The sequence below is a fragment of the Dromiciops gliroides genome, chromosome 2 (assembly GCF_019393635.1).
Source record: "Dromiciops gliroides isolate mDroGli1 chromosome 2, mDroGli1.pri, whole genome shotgun sequence".
NCBI lineage: Eukaryota > Metazoa > Chordata > Mammalia > Microbiotheria > Microbiotheriidae > Dromiciops > Dromiciops gliroides.
In genome coordinates, this window is record NC_057862.1 from 438047468 (window position 1) to 438070773 (window position 23306).

At 36.9% G+C, this 23306-nt stretch overlaps 1 protein-coding gene across 2 annotated transcripts in view; it reads right to left on the reverse strand.

Moving 5' to 3' along the window:
- DNAJC5 (DnaJ heat shock protein family (Hsp40) member C5) overlaps nucleotides 1-23306 on the reverse strand; it is a 40388-nt gene that overhangs the window by 11084 nt on the left and 5998 nt on the right. The gene's annotated exons all lie outside the window — the stretch shown is intronic.

A 23306-nucleotide genomic window follows, 5' to 3' on the forward strand; every position in this document is an offset into this window, starting at 1 on the left:
TCAAATCTGGCCTCAGACACTAGACACTTACTAGCTGTGTGACCCTGGGCAAGTCACTTAACCCCCATTGCCCCACTTAAAAAAAAAAGAAAGAAAAAAAAAGAAAAAAGAGTTTTCTCCTAAGATAATAAAAAGATGTGAAGTCACTAGATATTAAACTATATAAACCTTCAGCATTGAAGCTAATTATTTTGCAGTTCCTACTTTCCATAAGACACTTGAATTTACTCCAGCGTATCTAAAATTTAAAGAAATCATAAAAGTTACTTGAAACCTAATACTTGAGATAAGAATGCAATGTACAATACAATAAAATTAGTTTATATCTGTATTTGTATCTCTTTGGGTAGCAAAAACTGAGACAAAATTGTCATATCCCTGAGCTTAAATTGGGTTGAAGAAAGGCTAATAGTAGTGAAATTATGTACATTTATTTCCTGGAGTCAGAAATACCCATACTCAACCTAGGACTTCAGACACTCACTAGCTGCTTAACCCCTAGCAAGTCACCTTACCTATTTGTGCCTCAGTTCCTCATCAGTAAAGTACCTTGCAAACACACACACATAAACAGATGTGTATATATGTACATATATGCAAATTATTGTTATCTTTACAGTCAATGAGGTATTGATATACACCAAGAGGGTACGTGCCTTGCTCAGGGTCATACAGCCAGTTTGTGTCAGCATCGAAGTACGAAGCCAGGTTTTGAGGACTCTCAGGCAAGTTCTCTATCCACTATTGCTTTAAAACAAAATGCTCTTTGTTCCTAACTTAAAAAAAAATGACTAAATTACAAATTCATGGTACATAACCTTAAGCAGGCTTTCACCACATTGAACATTTTTCTATTTTACCCTCACTGGTTACTTCCTCTCTTATTTTCCATAATAATTGTTCCTAATCCCTCCTTAAACCCCTAACCATACCTCACCCCCAAAACACTTAGAGCAGATTACCTAACAGGAAGTTCTTCAATTTCCTTTCCCCACACTTAGTAGCCACATGGGCTCATTCTCTTCCTTCCCTACTGTTTCAAAAGAGTATTCTTATTCATGTTTAGGTTAATTAATCCTTGCTTTTCTGCCCTGGACACATTCCCTTCTCTCTAAAAAGTTTTACAGAGTATCTCTGTCGCTCTGGTATCTTTATTGTCCCCTCTACTAGCATCTTCCTTTCCATCTAAAAACGTGCTCAAGCCTACCAAGTCCTTTAAAGGATTTATTTGGCCTTTCTAAACTTCAGTCATATCATTAACTCTAATCTAACAAACATTTATTAAGCACCAACTACATTCAAGGAAGTGTGCTAAACCTAGGAGATATCAAACACAAATCTGGGTAGGTGGGGTGAGGCAATGAGGGTTAAGTGACTTGCCCAGGGTCACACAGCTAGTAAGCGTCAAGTGTCTGAGGTCAGATTTGAACTCAGGTCCTCCTGAATCCAGGGCTGGTGCTTTATCCACTGTGCCACCTAGCTGCCCACCAAAGACAAAATTAAAAATACTTCTCCCCCCAAAATCAAGAGGACGGGGAGACATATTCTTTCTTATACTCCTTACCAACTGGCTGCCATCTTCACCATCTGAATGAAATTCACAGCCATTTTCTTTGACCTCTCTCGCTGTATTTGGAATCATTCTTATCCTGAGCTACCTTTTATTTTTCTAAAGTTTATTATGAATTTCAATAACAACTGATACATTTCAAAAATTAATTTCAATATACTATAACTACCCTTTACTCCTCTACACCTCCCCTCTTAAATGTTACCAAAGACTAAATTGCCAAATTCAAAGGCAACTGAATTGGTCCTCTTCCTCCTCTTACTTTGCGGGAACATTTTAAATGGTTGAATTACTCACCCTTTTGGGATATGCTCCTTCCTTGACTTCACTTTCCTTGTTCTTATCCAACCTTTCAAACCACCTGCTCTGGTTCCTCTTCCTGATTCTTTAAGGTGGGTGTTTTCCAAGGTTCTGTCCTCTCTCTTTCTCTATCCTGTTCCTTAGTGATCTCATTCAAGCCCACAGTATCACCTTTTTAGTGGGTGAACTCAGTTTCTATACCTTCAAATGCCTAAACAAGCTCTACCTGCTAGCATCCCAAACCCAACATATAAAAAACCAATCATAACATCTTTCCAAAAAATTTTTTGCTCCATTTTCTGATTTCACTATTTCTGTTAATGAAAGAGTACAATTGTATCTACTGTCTCATGTTTTGAAACTTTGATGTTCACTGATGCTTCACTCTCTTTCACCTCTCATAGCCAGTTATTAAATCTTATTTGAGGAAGCTGGATGGTGCAGTGGATGAAGTGCTGAGCCTGGAGTCTGGAAGACTCACCTTCCTGAGTTCAAGTCTGGCCTCAGACACTAGCTGTGTGACCCTGGGAAAGTCATTTAACCTTATCTGCCTCAGTCTCCTGTAAAATGAGCAGGAAAAAGAAATGGCAAACCACTCAACTATCTTTGCCAAGAAAATCCCCAAAGGGGTCATGAAGACATGACAAACAACTCAACAAAAAAAACCCCACGCATTGTACTTCTGCAGTATCTTTTTTCTTCCATTACTCCTAATTTCTCCCGCCACTATCTTACTGCATTTGGGGGGGGAACCGAATCTATTATTTCATTGGTTATAGCTTGGCCAGTGTTAATTATGTGCAAGGCACAGTGCTAAATAATGCCAGGGACTGATTAAGGAAGGGGAAAAAATGGTGTCTGCCTTAAAGGAACTCATCTTCTAATGGAGAGGCAACATGAAAATAACCATATATCTCAGAGATATGCAGTGCAAATGGAAAATAATTTCAAGGAAGGCTCAGCGTGTGGGAAATGAGAAAGACTTCCTATAGAAGGTAGGATCTGAGCAGAGTCTTGAAGGTCAGTGTCACTGGATCAAAGTACCAGGGAGGTAAGAAGGAGGACAGGTTGCAAAGGGCAAATCCCAAAGAGGATTATATATCTGATCCTTGAAGTGACAGGAAACACTGAGTTAGGGGCTGGGGTGGGGTTATAAACATGGTCAGATCTGTGCTTTAGAAAAATCACTTTGGCAGCTGAGTGGAGAAGGGATCAGAGTGGGGAAAGGCTTGAGTCAGGGAGACCAATTAGAAGTCTAATGGAATACTATTTTCACTTTAATTGTTTTTTTTCCTTTCTTTTGGTTTTCCCCTTTCTGAGTCTTCTTTTACAACATGACTTATGTGGAAATATATTTAACATGACTGTACATATATAACGTCTATCAGACTGCCTACTGTCTTGGGGAGGGAGAAAAATTCAGAACTCAAAATCTTACAAAAATGAATGTTGAAAACAATCTTTACATAAAATTGGAAAAAAGTGGATTAGGGATAAAAAAGAAGTCTAATGCAATGACTGCACATGTATGATTTATATAAAATCGCCTTCTTAAGGAGGCAAGGAAGGGAGGGAGAGAATTTGGAATTCAAAAAAAATAAATGTTTAAAATTATTTTTACATGTAATTTGGAAAAATAATTTAAAAAGAAGTCTAATGCTATAGGAAGGATGTGAAATATGACAGACTGTAAGAGTTGTGATGGCTATTTGAGTAGAATGAGGGGATCTATGAGAGTCTGTGAAGGTAGAAATGCTGAAACTTGGGAACAGAAGAGAAATGTGAAGTTAGTGAAGAAAAAGAATTGAGCATGACTCCAAAGTTGCAAGAATGGATGACTGGGGGGCAGCTCGGTGGCGCAGTGTATAAAGCATTAGCCGTGGAGTCAGGAGGACCTGAGTTCAAATCCGACCTCAGACACTTAACACTTACCAGCTGTGTGACCCTGGGCAAGTCACTTAACCCCAATTGCCTCACTTTAAAAAAAAAAAAAAAAAGAATGGATGACTGGGAAGATAGTGGTGCCCTCAAAAGTAACAGGAAAATTTGGAAGAGAAAAATGTTTGGAGAGAATGATAACAAATTATTTTTAATATATTGAGTTTAAGATGCCTACAGAACATCTAGTTTGAGATATCCAAAAGACATCAGTGATGTGAGATGGGAACTTAGGGCTGTATATATAGAACTCAATTGCAAAAAGACAATAATTGAATCTGTATGTGTTAATGAAATCATCATTATGAGATGTTATGAAACAGGGGTTAACTTTTTTGTGTCATGGATCCCTTTGGTAATCTACTGAAGTCTACAGACCGCTTCAGACTGTTTTAAAATTAAAATATAACAAAACATAGGCTTAAAAAGGAAGCCAATTATATTGAAATAGTTATGTGTGTGTGTGTGTCTATACACACACACACACACATTCATAGACTCGAGGTTAAGAACCTCTGATACAGAAGGAAAAGAGGGTCAAGGTAAAAGCCTTTGGTGCAGAGTTGGATGATGATCTAGCAAAGGAGGCTGAGAAGGAGAATCAGAAAGGAGAACCAGGAGTGAGTAGCATCATGAAAATGTAGAGAAATGAGAACATCTAGGAGGTGAGCAAGCCAGTGTCACACAGCTAGCCTTGTCAGAGGTGAGACTGGAAATCAATCTCCTTGACTCTGAAACTGACTCTCTCAATGCTGGCTTTCACTTAGTACATACGTGTCATTATTACTATCCACTTAATTGGACTATTACAATAGTCTTATAACATGTCTTTTCCAGGCCCATTTCTCCTCTTCTCCAACTTCTCTTTCCCAACCTCTCCCAACCTCTGGCTACCAGACTAATCTTCATTCACAGATCTAGTTATTTCATTCCTCTGCTGAAAATCCTCCAGTGGCTTCTTATTGCCTGAATAAATACCCCTCTTATACACTCTATACTCCAGTCAAACTGAATTATTTTCTATTTTTTTCTTATACCTTTCAGTCTCTTTTCTTTGTCTTTATTCAATATATTTTTTTCTATTCTTAGGATGCCCCTCCCTTCTAAATTTCCTTAAATGCTTTTAAGCCCACCAAGAAGTAGGCTCCCAATTCTCCCCATTAGAAATGACGACTCCTTTTTCTTTCTTTGTGGGGCAATGAGGGTTAAGTGACTTGCCTGGAGTCACACAGCTAGTAAGTATCAAGTATCTTAGGTCAAATTTGAACTCAGGTCCTCCTGACTCCAGGGTTGGTGCTTTATCCACTGCGCCACCTAGCGGCCCCCACCTATAAACATTTAATAAATATATTTTTAATCTGCTGAACTTTGAATACTGAATCAATTATAATCTGAAATGCTTACATAATTTTGAAGTCACACTCTTCCTAAATACCTCTGTGGCAAATACCATGTGCATTTGTCGCTATGTAGTTACTTCTCTGCATAGCTAGTAACAGATTCCTTTGCATGTTTCAACCAGGGCTGCTCTTATCAACACTCTCACCCCAAAAAATCCATTAATATATTATAAGCAAATCATACCCTGATGTTGAAATAATGTACTGAAAATCAATTTAGTCCATTGCCCATGAAACAGTGTTACTATGAAATGAAATAGTGTTCTAGGATCAAGTGACATAAAATCATGTTTTTGAAGATCAAGAAATAAGTAAGGTGAGCTAGATCTTTAAATGCAATTCTATTCTGCTACTTCTGTGCCCAATTTTCAAAGAATCACATGATTTTAGAGTTGCAAGGGATCTCATTGCCAAGAAACCCCAAATGGGGTCATGAAGAGCAGGACATGACTGAATCAGATGAACGACAAATTATTCACCTACAGTCTCTCAATTTCCTGTCCAGAATTACCAACTGTTTCTCGGATTTTCCGTAAGCATTTCAAAATGAACATGTCCAAAAGACAATCTGTAATCTTTACCAACTTCTCCTGTTCCCCCATCACTATCCCCACTAAATAAATTGGCTGAAATAGTAGCTATTAACTATTTTAAAGAGTGTGTGTGTTTTTAATTAGAGATCTGGATAGGACCATCAGTATTAGAAAAGCTATTAAAAATTATTTTAAATAATCTGATTTTTAATTTCTCACCTGGCTGCATTACTTTGGGATTTTTTCTCACTTTTCCACCCTGTCCCCCTTCCCCTTTCCATTTCAGTTTACTTTTTTTGTGTTGTCTTCTATTATTAGACTGTAAATTCCTTGAGGACAAGGGTTCTTTTTTCATATTTGTCTCCCCAGTGCATGGCACATAATAAGTGCTTAATAAATGTTTATTGACTAACTCAATGAGTGATGAATGATGGAAATTTCCCATAATTTAAGTGGTATCATGACAAAAGAAAGTGAGAGCACAGGAATACTGGGTTCAAAACCAGAAAGACCTGGGTTCAAATTCAACCTGTGACACCCACTGGCTGTCTGACCCTGAATAAGTCACTTCTCAGTGCTCTAGGAAACTGTTTCTAATATTGTTAACTTACAGACAACATGCAGACCTGCACTGGTAGAGGGAGTTTTCTCAAATGGAAGATTCCTATAACAATGAAATCACTGATAGTTCCTATCTCTTCAGTAATTTATAGGAGATTAAGTGTGGTCTAATAAGAAAGGGTGTTTGGTTTATAAACTAACCCTACAGTTTGTTGATTGAAATTGTAATCAAGGGACAACTAACAAGAATGTAGTAGAAAATATGAAAAAAAGCGATGGTTTAACTATTTCTATCTATGAAGGATATAATGCTGTAGTATATTTCACTGTTAATATCATCCAATTCTTTTCCTAAGAAAAATGTTCTTTTATTTTGAAAAAAAATTACAGAAAATACATTCCCCTTCAAAGTGTTCCCTTTATCACTGTTTTATTCTCAAGAATAGCAAAATGAATGTGGATGAGTTAAAATACAACAGTGACAAGTAGTTTTTAAAGGTAATCACTTCTCTTTAACCAAAAATAAAGTGTGGAAAATTTTTCTGAAACCAAAACCAGTATAACAGACAAATCAACATAAAGGTTAATAACCTTATTAAGAATCACTTAATCTCAGAGAAACCTGGAGGGTCTTACGTGAGCTGATGATGAGTGAGATGAGCAGAACCAGAAGAACATTGTACACAGTATCATCAACATTGAGTGTTGACCTACTGTGATGGACTATATTCTTCTCACCAATGCAATGGTACAGAAGAGTTCCAGGGAACTCATGATAGAAGAGGATCTCCAAATCCAAGGAAAAAAAAAAAAAAGAACTGTGGAGTATAGATGCTGATTGAACCATACTATTTCTTTTGTTTTGGGTGCTGTTGGTTTTTTTTTCTATTTTGAGGTTTTGCATTACTGCTCTGATTTTTTCTCTTATAACAGGATTAATGCAGAAATAGGATTAATGTTATTATGTGTATGTATATATATGTGTGTATAGATATATATCTATATGTATACAGACATATAGATATAACCTATATCAGATTACCTGCTGTCTAGAGGAGGGGGGAGGGAGAAAAATCTGAAATTGTAAAGCTTGTATAAACAAAAGTTGAGAACTATCTTTACATGTAATGGAAAAAATAAAATACCTTATATGTAAAAAAATTAAAAAATTAAAAAAAAAAGAATCACTTAATCAACAATCTTTTGGGGGGAGGGGAGTTTATATAATTGGGTGCTAAGCACTGTACTAACGATAATAGAGATTTAAAAAGAAAACAAGTATGTCATTCTTGTCTTTAAAACACTCTTGTGTTTTAAAACCATACAAAGGAAAAAATGGACTTGAGAATAATCACAAAGCAACATAAAAAGATGAGGTTTTTCTCCAATACTTTGTAATGCCACTGTCTCAGCCTGTAGTTTCTAAAGTCCTTCCCAGTAACTTTGTATTTCCCATATTTTAACACTACCATTGAGACATAAGAAGAAAATCAGCAGCAGGTAAACACAAAATCTCTGCAGTCATTCTCACAGTGAACAGAACCAAAGCTAATCAAATCTTCTATTTCGTATCAGTGAAATATGTCCAGAGAGCAAGAGGATTCTTATGGTATACCTACAAATCAATTTTCTGAACCATACATTAACTGGCTACAACAAATTTGATCTGGTACCTGGACCACGATTTACAGGCAATTCATTTTTATCCAATAAGCATTTATTAGGTGTCTACTATGTGAAAAATCATTGCAGGGGGCAGCTAGGTGGCGCAGTGGATAGAGCACTGGCCCTGGAGTCAGGAGGACATGAGTTCAAATTCGGCCTCAGACACTTGACACTTATTAGCTACGTGACCCTGGGCAAGTCACTTAACCCCAATTGCCTCACCAAAAAAAAAAAAAAAAAATCACTGCAAGACACTACACTGGGTAATGATGACATAAAGACAAACCAATAAACAGTTGCTTTCCTTCAGGAGTTGACAAATATCCTGGGGAAATATAAAGAAAATGTGATGTTCTGACACAAATTAATTTTTCCACTGATATTATTATTAAACCAAAGTATATTCATTATCCATAATACTTCCTATATAAAGAAATGGCTCAAAGTAGAATCAACCATAAATCCAGTATAAAAAAAAGTAAGGATTTATTTCAAAGGAAGAAAATGAATAGTATTGCCCTACCACCCAAAAGCAACAATAAAAACAAGTATTTTACCAATCATAAAAAATAGGTTTCATAGGTTTGAGATTAATGTATTTTTTCCTATAGCTAATAAATATTTAAACAACGGGCTGTTGCTTTTTTGGTTAAATTTTGTTTAGTTACCCAGACTTAACTGATCTTCAGAAATATTTCAGATCTCACCTCAATGACACATAATATTTTTTTCTTGGTATAAGATGAATGCCATTTCTAAATACTTCTATGATAATTAAGTTTCTGTCCTAATGGTAGCTCATCAGAACAATAACACTGGAAAACAGAAGCAGGCTTGATCCAGTTGCAGATATCCTCTCCAAAGCTTTTTACCAAAGTAACTCCTGAGAAATGCATAATACAATCAGAATTTTTTTGGTAAGCATTACAAAATATGAAAACTGGATGGCCTTGTTTGTAAGGGATGGATTTCTGGAATCAGGGGTTAGGATGGGAAGGGATATGGGAAATCGTAATGGAATAAACAAAGATACAATTTATTTTAAAATGCATTTTTATTGCTATCTTTTTACATCATCTACATTTCCCCAGTATCTCTCTCCAGACAGAAATCTTATGTAACATATTTTTTTTGGTAACAAATATTTTTGAAGGAAAAATAAAACCAAGTGATTAATACATTACAGTAGTATGGAAATATTTGCAATACACCTCAACCACTGACTTCCTAGCACTGCAAAGGAGGTAGAATAGTCTCATCTTTTCTTTGAAGCCTATTTGTAAGTTTATCATTTCAAAGCATTTGCTCTCTGAACTGTTCTTGTCACTATATGTTGTTTTCTTGGCTATGCATACTTCACTCTGCGTCTATTCATTCAAATATTTCCATTCCTCTTTATATTCATTTCTTACAGCACAGTAAGAATTTATGTGCCACAATTTGTATAGCCATTCTACAACTGATGGGCAACTACTTTATTTCCAATTCTTTGCTATCACAAAAAGCGCCCCAATTGAAAAGTATTTCTTAGCATTTGGAGAATTTGTCAAAACATTAATTCCTTACCATGAATTATTCCACACTATGTAAATAGGCCCAAATATATGAAAGCTGCCATGAAACTAGTAATAAAATAGGTAACATCAACATTGTTTTCAGGACTTAGAAAAAGTAGGCTAGACAACTATTCAAGTATTCTCCAAACACAAGTCTCTAACTGCAGCAGTTATTACACTGAACTTTTTTTTCCTTTCTTTTTCTTTTTTGGTGAGGCAATTGGGGTTAAGTGACTTGCCCAGGGTCACACAGCTAGTAAGTGTCAAATGTCTGATGCCAGATTTGAACTCAGGTCCTCCTGAATCCAGAGCCAGTGCTCTATCCACTGCGCCACCTAGCTGCCCCCTACACTGAACTTTTGAGCAAACAGAATGGTAAAGCAGTTGCTAATAATAGTTCTCTATAACTATTCTCATATTTCTCCAAGTCAAATATGTCATAAATTTTTTTTTTTTAGTGAGGCAATTGGGGTTAAGTGACTTGCCCAGGGTCACACAGCTAGTAAGTGTCTAATGTCTGAGGCCAGATTTGAACTCAGGTACTCCTGAATCCAGGGCCGGTGCTCTATCCACTGCGCCACCTAGCTGCCCCAAAATACGTCATTTTGAAAAAAAAAAAGAAAAACTGTTCACATACTCAATGCATGTCAAAGTACATTAATAACATATTTTACAAATGTAGCACACATAGCATGCCTTGTTCTCATGACATCAGCTGCTGCTTTTTTCCAGAATCAATGGCATAAAAGTATCTAGACTCCAAGTAATTAATTTATTCATTTCAAAATAAAATTATAACATTACATATTTGAAAGATAGGAAGTGAGTTAACCCATCTACCATACTGGACATGAGAACAAATCTACATCACAACATGTAAAATGTTGCAGAATAAAATGTTTATTAAATATATTCATTCTCTGGCTAAAGTTTAAGATAATCCAGTTAACAGTAAAATTTTACCTTCAGTTTTTTCCTTTAGGTATAGAATATAGTCCTATATGTAAGACCGGTCTCACTGGCAGACAACAAATGACTCCTGGTTCTGGAGACATACACTGCTGCATAGAAAGCAAGAAAAACCATGTAAACCCTTCAGCCAGTGCAGTGATGCCAGGTGCAACACTGTGGACACAGCATACACAGATGTACAAGCTTAACCAAAAAGTATTCAGATGTAAATGAGGAGGCACTGAAAATTCCTTTTTGATTTTTAAATGCTTCAAAAATGTTTAAAGCAAGAGCTTAATGGGATCATGACTCTAGAGCCAGCTCTGAACACTGCCATCACCTGTGTTGGTCACACGCAAGTGCTCTGTGCTCTCTAATCTAAGAGGCACACTCCTTTATTTTTCATTCTCCTCCAAACTGTGTTTCAGATGCTGTCACATCTTCTAATTTCCTTCGGTGCCTGGAACATGTGACCATCTCTGTGACCTTCTCTCCTGAAATACCCCTGACCAGGTCCTTTCTCTTCTCCCAGGCCAACTAGCTTTAATGCCCACCCAGGCTCTACTTCTGATTTTTGGACTTCATATCCCTGTGCTGGTACCTTTATCCTTCCCACTCATGTTTAGTTCCCTTTTCTGTCTTCTCTAATCAGAGTGTAAGCTCCTGTAGACTCTTCTGGCTGTTCCCATGTGTCACCAGGATTAGTGAAGAGTTCCAAGACAACTGAATGAAAGCTTATTCCGAAAGCTACTGACTAGGCAGCATTTGCACAGATCATACTTTAAAACCAGAAAGCCATTACTAGTGTCTTGAAATACCACAACAAATATCTTACTACTAGGTTGGCTATCCTGCTAGAGGAGTCATAAATCATTAACTGGTCTTTAGACAAGGATAATGTGACTGAGGTTGACTTCAAGGATGAGTCTGAGAAGAAATTCAGTGCCTTGCACATTACTATACCAGAAGATCAATCAATTCACTGCCCTACTGGATGCTGAAGAACAGGAAGATGCAAAAAGTGGTGCTGATTTCATGGAGGTTTCATCTAGAACATCAGAATTTGAGAAACAGCTGGAGAAGATCAATAGTATGATTCCCATTTGAACAGATGACAACTGAAGATCTGAATGAAGCACTCTCAAACCAAACTGGGCAAAAATATTGGCTCCATCAGCCCACTGATAACCTCTAAAATTGAACCACAGAGCACACAGTGCCCCTCCTGTCTCTGAAATGCAGGATAAAGCAATTGTAATTTGTTAATCAATATATATTTATTAAGCACATACTATGGGCTAGGCACTATACCAAGCTCAGCTCCAAGCTCTCTTGACCTCTAATCTTGTATCTTAACTGCCTATTGAATACCTTGAGGTGGATGTCCTTTACATATCTTAAACTCAACATGTCCAGAACCCATCTTCCTTCCTAAATCCTCCTTTTTTCCTAACTTTCCTATTACTGGCAAGGGTATAACCATCTTCCCGGTAACCTAGGATTACAGCCTAGGTTTCATTCTTGACTCTTCACTCTTTTAACTCCCATATTCAATTAGTTGCCAAGCCCAGTTGTTTCTACTTTCATAACATCTTTTGTATATGTTCCTTTTTCTCCTTTAACAATGACACTACCCTGGAGCAGGACTCATCTCATGTCTAGATTATGGCAATAGCCTGCTGGTCAGTCTCTCTGTCTCAAATCTTTCCCCACCATAATTCATCGTTCTTCACTCAGCTGTCAAAGTGATCTTCCTAAAGCAGAAATCTGACCATGTCACCCCACTATTCAATCAACTCCAGTGGCTCCTTAATTATCTTCAGGATTATATTAAAAAATCCTCTGCTTGGCATTTAAAGCCCTTCAGAACCTGGCTTCTTCCCTTCCAGTCTTCTTATTCATTACTAATTCACCCCCTCTTCACATGCCCTGAGATTCAGTGACACTAGCACCAAAGATTCCAATGGTCCAAAATATTCCATCTCTGGACTTAATGTATTTTCACTGGCTTTTTTTTTCTTTTGGCCTGGAAGTCTTTCTTCTTATTTCTGCCTCCTGACTTACTTCAAGTCTCAGTTAAAATATCACCCTCCTCTCTTTTCCTTGGCGCTTCCCAAGGAGGGGTAGCTCTCTCTTCACCGGCACCATGCCTGCCCTCAGACCGCTCGTGAAGCCCAAAATTGTCAAGAAGAGGACCAAGAAGTTCAATTCGTCACCAGTCAGACCGATATGTCAAGATCAAGAGAAACTGGCATAAACCAAGAGGCACTGACAACAGAGTGTGAAGATGATTCAAGGGCCAGATCTTGATGCCCAATATTGGTTATGGAAGCAATAAGAAGACAAAACACATGTTACCTAGTGGATTCAGGAAGTTTCTGGTGCACAACGTCAAAGAGCTAGAAGTGCTGCTGATGTGCAACAAATCTTACTATGCTGAAATTGCTCAATGTTTCCTTGAAGAATCAGAAAGTCATAGTTGAGAGAGCAGCTCAGTTAGCCATCAAGATTACCAATCCAAACGCTAGACTGAGGAGTGAAGAAAATGAGTAAAAATTTGCACATTTTTATTTGTGTTAAACCACCAATGACAAAAAAAAATCTCACCCTCTTTAAGTATACTTTCCCAGTCCCTCTTACTATTCTTTCCTCTGAGATTATCTCTAATTTATCATGTAAATATTGTGTTTGTGCATAGTTGTTTGAATTTTGTCTCCTGCATTAGACTATATATGCTCCTTGAGAACAGGGACTGTTTTTTGGCCCTCCTGGCACACAGAAGGAGTTTAATAAACAGTTGCTGATTTGACAATACAATTTTGGTAAGTAACAGTCTATCATTCTGTGAGGAATCTGAAGGGAGATTGAATTTAGCTGTCTTTCTGAAGAGACTATTAGGTCTGATAGCTGAAGAGTTATTTCTTCATTCTTTAATTCATTAAATAATGTTTAATAAACTGGGGTGGGAGTTGAGAGCTAATTGTTGAATTAATTAGAAAGATGCTGCAATTTTAGTAATTAAAATGGGAATATATACATATAGAACATACACCTTGATTACCATAGAATATGGAATAAGAATAAACGAGGAGAATGGGCTAGTAGCAGACAGAGATGTGATCACCCAACATATCTTTTAGGTTAGGAAGGAAAATCTTTCTACAACCCTGCTGCAAGTAGGGACCTGCACATTGGACTTTAGCTTTTCTCTTTTCTTTCTCATAGGTATTTTCTGCCACTATCCACTCATTACAGTATAATGCAAATTGCCTTTTGGTACCATAGATGATTAATGATATTTATCTCAGTGTTTTATTTGATACATAAATATAACTATTGTTTACCACTTCATGTTGTTGCTGTTGCATATTTAATAATTAGCATAGCACTCTGCTAAATATAATATTTATACACTACTTGAAAGAATGGAGGCTTACATGTTTAGTGATGTTTTCAAACTGGAAGCTCATCAGGGTCTCAATTACAGAATTGAACCAAGACAAAAATTAAAAACAACAACAATAAACAACAGACAACATAATGGTTTTAAAAAGAAAGGTCTACAAGGGGCAGCTAGGTGGCACAGTGGATAAAGCACCAGCCCTGGATTCAGGAGGACCTGAGTTCAAATCCAACCTCAGACACTTGGGACTTACTAGCTGTGTGACCTTGGGAAAGTCACTTAACCCTCATTGCCCTGCAAAAAAAAGAAAAAAGAAAGAAAAGGGAAAAAAAAGACTACCAAAAGAGCCAACTGACTTTGTAGCTCATGTGAATAGTGGACTAAAAATTACTGTGTATAGAAGCAGTCAAGTCTGAAGAAATAGATGGAGTTAGGTTGGAGTAAGAGGGCCACCTTGATAGACCAGAGAAAAAATAACATCTAGTTGCCAAGGAACCATATTGACCACCACCAAATTTTAAAAAGCTGATGGAGCTAGTACAAAAGATGGAATAATAGGGCAAAGTGGCCCAGGAGTACCTGCCTTGGGAAGGCTGAACTACATCTAGGTCAAGACAAGCTATGTATTGACTAAAGAAGCAAAGAGAATAACGCTGGAAAGAGATTTGAAGAGTTTACAAATAATCTGTTGCAAAATGGAACCACAGACAAAATCATCCTATTTCTTAAGACAAAAGAGAATAAAGGTTACAAGAGTATGAAACAAAGTTACTGTAAGCACAATAAAAGCAAAGAAGCAGAATTATCTTCTTAATTATGTTACAATCAAAGCTTGAATGAACACATGATAAATTATTAGAACATTCCCCATAGCTACCTTAGAACACAAAATGAGAATGACTAAGGAAAATGAGAAAGATATGTCCTGAAGTATAGGGATCTAAGTGTGAACACACATCTAGTTTATTTATAAGCTGGAAAAGAATGACTTCAATTTACAAAAGGCAGGAATACTGTTTGTTACCACAACTTCTGTCACATTCACATTTTATTCAGCTGTCCATAGCAAGCAAAACCACAATCTAGGAAATGTATTCATCTTTCTGGAGCCAAATAAATTGCTCAGTAGATAGACCATTGAGCCTGGAATTAGGAAGGCCTGAATTAAAATCTAGCCTCAGACACTTGCTAGCTGTGTGACCCTGTTAAGTCACTTAACCTCTGTTTACTTTAATCTACTGAAGGAAACAACAAGCTATTTCAGTATCATTGCCAAGAAAACCCCACGGACAGTATGTTGCGCAGAATCACAGAGAGTCAGGTATGACTTAATGACTAAATAACAACAAATTCATCTTTCTATAGCAATACTGTACATATTTTTTTTTAAGTTTTCAACGTTTGTTTTTATAAGATTTCTAATTTCAAATTTTTTCCCTTCCTTCCCAAGACAGCAGGTAATCCAATATAGGTTATATATGTACAATAACATTAAACATATTTCTGCATTAGTCATGTTATAAGAGAAGAATAAGAGTAAAAAAGAAAAACAAAAGAAATAGTATGGTTCAATCCGCATACATATTCCACAGTTCTTTTTTTTTCTGGATTTGGAGAGCCTTTTCCATCATGAGTCCTTTGGAACTTTCTTGTACCATTGTATTGGTGAGAAGAATCAAGTCTATCACAGTTGATCATCACAGAATGTTGTTGATATTGTGTCCAATGTTTTCCTGGTTCTGCTCATCTCACTCAGCATCAGTTCATGCAAGTCCTTCTAGGTTTTTCTGAACTCCTGCTCATCATTTCTTACAGCACAATAGAATTCCATTACATTCATATACCACAACTTGTTCAGCCATTCCCCAATTGATGGGCAGCCCCTCAATTTCCAATTCCTTGCCACCACAAAAAGAGCAGCTATAAATATTTTTGTACATGTGGGTCTTTTTGGGTCAAAGTGGTATGCACAGCTTTGTAGCCCTTTGGGCATAATTCCAAGTTGCTCTCCAGAATGGTTGGATCAGTTCACAGCTCCACCAACAATGCCTTAGTGTTCCAATTTTTCCACAGCTTTTCCAACATTTATTATTTTCCTTTTTTGTCATATTAGGCAATCTGATAGGTGAATACTATTCATATTTGAGAAATGTGAAAACTGTTTTCTCTTTTAAATGTACTCATGATACCATAGAATATGGAAATAGAACCTTCATTAATTTACCCATGCAGAAATCTCAAGTAACTATTGCACTTTTATGAGAAAGGCAAAGACAAGAAAACATACTGATAAAGGATTTTTTCTTTAAAACTAACTTCCAGGGTATATCAAAGAATGTGAATAGATTCAGTCCAATTTCTTCCTTCCTTCTTTTCTTTTCCAGGGGCAATGAGGGTTAAATGACTTGCCCAGGGTCACACAGCTAGTAAGTGTCAAGTGTCTCAGGCTGCATTTGAACTCAGGTCCTCCTGAATCCAGGGCTGGTGCTTTATCCACTGTGCCACCTAGCTGCTCCCCGCCCCCCCCCCAGTCTAATTTCTTGCTTTTGTTTTTTTTTGGTGAAGCAATTGGGGTTAAGTGACTTGCCCAGGGTCACACAGCTAGTAAGTGTTAAGTGTCTGAGGCCAGATTTGAACTCAGGTCCCCCTGAATCCAGGGCCGGTGCTTTGTCCACTGCACCACCTAGCTGCCCCCAGATAAAATACATTAAACTAAAACACTGAACCATTTTTTATCCATAAAGATAATATAGTAACCAAATCCCAAATGGCTAAAATAGTATCAAAACAGAAACATCATTAGATTGTTGGGTATATTTTTAAAGTCTCTTTTAGCCAAAGAAATGTAGATTTACTTTGTTCCAATAGCACAATTGCAATGCAAAGTCACCACCAATAAATCTTCTATCCTATGCAACAGATTTTTAAAAATTAATTTTTATTCTTAAAGTAACAAGTTTGGGGCAGCTAGGTATCACAGTGGATAAAGCACCAGCCCTGGATTCAGGAGAACCTGAGTTCAAATCCGGCCTCAGATGCTTGACAGTTACTAGCTGTGTGACCCTGGGCAAGTCACTTAACCCTCACTGCCCCCACAAAAATAAACAGAGTAACAAATTAGAATGATCACTTGCATATACATATAAAACAAGACTGTCATGAAACTGAAGGCATCTAATACTTATATCTTATATTTTCTTGAGTACATAAGAGCAACCTATATAGCTAAATGATAGATTCAAAAACTAAAGTCCAAGGTAATTATCCAAATGTGTTCTAAATCTCAAGAACACATCTCAACAAACTTTTCCTTAGGAACACTGACTCTGTAATCACCATGTGCTAAGTAGCCAATTTAGTCAAGTGAAATTCAATGGGAATGCCTTGTCAAGATCAGATTATATTAATAATAACTTCATACTAAGATCTTCCACTGAAACTCACTTCTCCTGTAATTAATAGAAATTCACAAAGTTCGAAGTATTATAAAAATGTAATCCACAACACATAAATGTCGAGTTCTCAGTAACGAAAACAAACAAAAAGCAAAACACTCCTCTCAGTTAAATCAGAACAGTAAGACACACAGAAGACCAGCAAGAAATGTCATTATTTTATGTTGGACAGCTCCCAGAATAAGAAAAAACCATAACTAATCAAACCCATTTCTACATTTAATCTTATGAATGAAGCTGCTGTAACCATATGAGAGTTCTTTTGCAAATAATACTAACAACAAAGACACTAATAGATAATAATAACTATAACGTTTATACAGCACATTATAAAGAACTTTCACACATCATTTCTCACAACTTTGTAAGGTGGAATGTGTAAATATGATATTCTATTTTATTTATTTTGGGGGCTTTTGTGGGGCAATGAGGGTTAAGTGACTTGCCAAGGGTCACATAAGGTAGCTCAGATTTGCATTATGTAGTTCCAGTATTCAAAAGACAAAAACAAAACAAAACAATACAAAAAAAACCCCGAGCATACCCTTTGACCCAGCAATACCACTCACTGCTAGGTCGACATAAAAAAAGGGGGGTGGGTGGGAAGGACCTTTTGTACATATATGTACAAAAATATTTATAGCAGCTCTTTTTGTGGTGGCTAAGAATTGCAAATCAATTGGGGAATGGCTAAACAAGCTATGGTATATGGTTGTAATGGAATGACTGTGTGGTAAGAAATGACAAGCAGGATGATTTCAGAAAAACCTGACATGAACTGATGCAAAGTAAAGTGAACAGAACCAGAACATTGTACACAGTAACACAATATTGTTAGATGAAGAACTGTGAATGACTTAGCTATTCTCAGCAATACAATTATCCAAGATAATCCCAAGGGCTTAATGATTAAGCATACTATATGCCTCCAGAACAGCTATTTTTCACTTTCATTCTTTTTCTTTTATTCAAGTCATCTTGTACAAAATGACTAGTATGGAAATGTTTTACATGATTGCACATGTATAACCTATATCTGATAGCTTACTGTCTCAGAGAGAGATACAATTTGGAACCCCCAATTTTTTTTAAATGTTAAAAAAATATTTTACATGTAATTGGGAAAAATAAAAAATATTTTTAAACATCTGCTTCCTCAGACAGTAGCTTAACTAAATTTCAATATATTATTTAGAACACTTTCCTTATAACAAATTTAAATATTTCCAATATATAGGGTTAATGTCAAGTATTTTGACAGCCAGAGTGCAAAATATTGAAGGAATATCTATTATATTGCATTTTGTTTTTCCTTAAATATTCAAACTGAAATGTCATTTCACTTTTCTTGAAATATTCAAAATCAAAGACTCAGATCCCATTATTACCTATCTGATTTGCATCTGCAGCTAGGACTCCTTTTTGATGGTAATATGACTATTTTCAAGTTGTGTTGGTGGGATTTTATTTAACAAGAATTTTAATTTGAAGGAGTACAAAAAGCAATAGATTTGAAGTTAGACTGCCTAGGTTCTAATGCTAGTTTCACTAGCTACTACCTTTGTGATCTTGGGTTAAAGCTACTTAACCTCTTAGTTTTCTTGTCTGTAAAATGAGCCATAGGATTAATTATGGTAAGGCCTCTGTATGTTGTTTCCGACTCAAAAAATCTTAGGAGTTTATGAGTCAACATTTTATAATAACTACAAACTAGGCCAAAAAGAACGCAAAGAACCTGAAATAAAGGAAATCACTTAGATTTCAAAGACCTGTGCCTTAATCTAACCTAGTCAATTATGTGATACAGCAGATAGGATACTGGGCTTGAAGTCAGGAAGCCCTGAGTTCAAGTCCAGACTCAGACACTTACTGTCTGTGTAACCTTGGGCAAGTCACTTAACCTCTTTCAGTTTCCTCAACTGTACAACGCATCAAATAATAGGACTTACCTCTCAGGGCTACCGTGAGGAACAAATGAATAGTGCATAGTGCATAGTGACTGGCATATAGGTGACATTATATAAATGCTAGCTATTATTTTGCTTTTGTTTTTATGCGGGGCAATGAGGGTTAAATGACTTGCCCAGGGTCACACAGCCAGTGTCAAGTGTCTGAGATGGGATTTGAATTCAGGTCCTCCTGAATCCAGGGCTAGTGCTTTATCCACTGCACCACCTAGCTGCCCCCTAGCTATTATTATTAATCTTTAATTTAAGGCTTCGTTCAACTGCAAAGCTAATAAATGACTAGCTGCCAATCATCTTTAGTTATGAACACACTTGATGACATAGCTTTATCATTCACACACTAAAGTTCCTCATAACGTTGGCTTTTAGAAAAGTTTTATTTGAGTTCCAATTTGATAGAATTTAAAAGGGAAAACAAGGAGAAATAGTCTTTTCACATATAAGACACCCAAAGGGGCAGCTAGGTGGTGCAGTGGATGGCGCACCGGCCCTGGATTCAGGAGGACCCGAGTTCAAATCTGACCTCAGACACTTAACACTTACTAGCTGTGTGACCCTGGGCAAGTCACTTAACCCCATTTGCCTCGAAAGAAAGAAAGAAAGAAAGAAAGAAAGAAAGAAAGAAAGAAAGAAAGAAAGAAAGAAAGAAAGGACGCCCACAGAAGAGGACTCTGTCCCTTTCAGAGGTCAATCCTGAGCTAAAACACAAAGGCCTACAATTCTGAAAGTCCAATACATATATAACTAACAATGAGGGCTTTAGGAGAACCACAAGATCCTAATCATGGAGGTAGTATGTGATATAGTAAAAGGAGAATTGTTTCTGAAGTCAGAGGCCCCAAGTTGAAATCACTGATCTCAACTGAATTGCATAAACATTCTAGGCTTTGTGTTCCTTATCTTTTTTTTTTTTTTAGTGAGGCAATTGGGGTTAAGTGACTTGCCCAGGGTCACACAGCTAGTAAGTGTTAAGTGTCTGAGGCCGGATTTGAACTCAGGTACTCCTGACTCCAGGGCGGATGCTTTATCCACTGCGCCACCTAGCCGCCCCTGTGTTCCTTATCTTTAAAACAAGAATAACTTTCTAGCATCCTTTCCACTTTAAAAAAAAAAAGATTTTAGTATATATATTTCTTAAAATGATTAATTATTTATTTTTCTAATTACATGTAAAGATACTTTTTGGTTCCAGATTTTTCTCCCACCCTCCCTTCATACCCCTCCCGAGGCCAGCAAGCAATCTGTTATAGGTTATACATTACAATCACGTTAAACATATTTTCACATGAGTCATGTTATAAGAGAAGAATCTGAACAAAAGGAAAAAATACAAAAAGAATAAACAAGAACAATAACAAAAAAGTAACAACAAAAGTGAAAACAGCATGCTTCAATCTGCATTCAGACTCCATAGCTCTTTTTCTGAATGAGGAGAGCATTTTCCACCACAAGTCTTTTGGCACTGTCTTGGATCATTACATTGCTGAGAATTAAGTCTATCACAGTTGATCATCACAGAATGTTGTTGATATTGTGTACAATGGTCTCTTAGTTCTGCTCATTTCACTCAGCATCAATTCATGTAAGTCTCTCCAGGTTTTTCTGAAATCCATCTGCTTATCATTTCTTACAGCACAATACTATTCCATTATATTCATATACCACAACTTGTTTAGCCATTCCCCAATTAATGAGAATTCCCTCAATTTCCAATTCTTTGCTACCACAAAAAAGAGCAACTATAAATATTTTTGTACATGTGGGTCCTTCCCCCCCCCTTTTTTTTCTTTCCCCTTTTTTTATGATCTCTTTGGAATATAGACCTAGCAGTGATATTTCTAGGTCAAGGAGTATACACAGTTTTATAGCCTTTGGGGCATGGTTCCAAATTACTCTCCAGAATGGTTGGATCAGTCCAAAGCTCCAAAAGCAGTGCCTTAGTGTTCCAATTTTCCCACATCTTCTCCAACATTTATCATTTCCCTTTTTTGTCATATTAGCCAACTGGGTAGGTGTGAGATGCTACCTTAGAGTAGTTTTAATTTGCATTTCTCTAGTCAGTAGTGATTGAGAACATTTTTTCATATAGCTGTTGATATTTTTAATTTCATCATCAGAAAACTGCCTGTTCGTATCCTTTGACCATTTCTCAATTGGGGAATGACTTGTATTTTTATATATTTGATTCAGTTCTTTATATATTTTAGATATGAGGCCTTTATCAGAAACACTGTAAAAATTGTTTCCCAGCTTTCTGCTTTCCTTCTAATCTTGTTTGCATTGGTTTTGTTTGTGCAAAAGCCTTTTAATTGGGGGCAGCTAGATGGCGCAGTGGTAAAGCACTGGCCCTGGATTCAGGAGTACCTGAGTTCAGATCCGGCCTCAGACACTTGACACTTCCTAGCTGTGTGACCCTGGGCAAGTCACTTAACCCTCATTGCCCTGCAAAAAAACCAAAAACCAAAACAAACCAAAAAAAAAAACCCTTTTAATTTAATGTAGTCAAAATGATCCACATTGCAGTTTGTAATGTTCTCTATCTCATCTTTAGTCATAAATTATTCCCCTCGCCATAAATCTGACAAGTAAACTATTCCTTCCTTTTCTGATTCGCCTCTGGTATCACCCTTTATGTCTAGATCTTGTACCCATCTTGACTTTACTTTGGTGTATTGTGTAAGATGTTGGTCTATGCCTAGTTATTGCCATAATATTTTCCAGTTCTCCCAGCAGTTCTTGTCAACTAGTGAGTCATTATCCCTGAAGCTGGAATCTTTGGGTTTATCAAACAGGAGATTGGTATATTTATTTACTGCTGTGTTTTGTGTGCCTAAATTATTCCACTTATCTACCTACCACTCTGTTTCTTAGCCAATACCAAACAGTTTTGATGACTGCTGTTTTTTTGTGGGTTTTTGTGTGTGAGGCAATTGGGGTTAAGTGACTTGCCCAGGGTCACACAGTTAAGTAAGTGTTAAGTGTCTGAGGCTGAATTTGAACTCAGGTCCTCCTGACTCCAGGGCCGGTGCTCTATCCACTGCACCACCTAGCTGCCCCTCTATGAAGTAATTTTTGGTAGTTTGGTATGGCATTGCATAAGTAAATTCATTTAGGTAGAATTGAATTGTCATTTTGTTATATCAGCACAGCCTACCCGTGAGCAATTTTTATATTTTTCCATTTGTTTAGATCTGCTTTTACTTGCGTGAAGTGTTTTATAATTGTGTTCATATAATTCTTGGGGTTGCCTTGGCAGGTAGATTCCCAAGTATTTTACACATTGTCTACAGTTATTTTAAATGGAATTTCTCTATCTCTTACTGGATTTTATGGATTATATATAGAAATGCTGATGATTTATGTGGGCTTATTTTATATCCTGCAACTTTGCTAAAGTTGTTAATTGTTTCAAGTAGTTTTTTTTTTTTTAGTGAGGCAATTGGGGTTAAGTGACTTGCCCAGGGTCACACAGCTAGTAAGTGTTAAGTGTCTGAGGCCGGATTTGAACTCAGGTACTCCTGACTCCAGGGCCAGTGCTTTATCCACTGCGCCACCTAGCCGCCCCTCAAGTAGTTTTTTAGTTGATTTCTTTTATTGTTTTGTTTTTGGCGGGGCAATGAGGGTTAAGTGACTTGCCCAGGATCACACAGCTAGTGTCAAGTGTCTGAGGCTGGATCTGAACTCAGGTCCTCCTGCATCCAGGGCCAGTGCTTTATCCACTGTGCCACCTAGCTGCCCCTTTAGTTGACTTCTTAGGATTCTCTAAGTATACGATCATATCATCTGCAAAGAGTGATAGTTTTGTTTCTTCCTTGCCTATTCTAATTCCTTCCATTTTTTTTTCTGTTATTGATAAGGCTAACATTTCTAGTACGATACTGAACAACAGTGCTGATAATGGGCATCCTTGTTGCACCCCTAATCTTATTGGGAATGCCTCTAACTTGTTCCCATTGCATATTTATGCAATGGACAGATTTATGGACAGGAGTACAGGGGAAGAATTT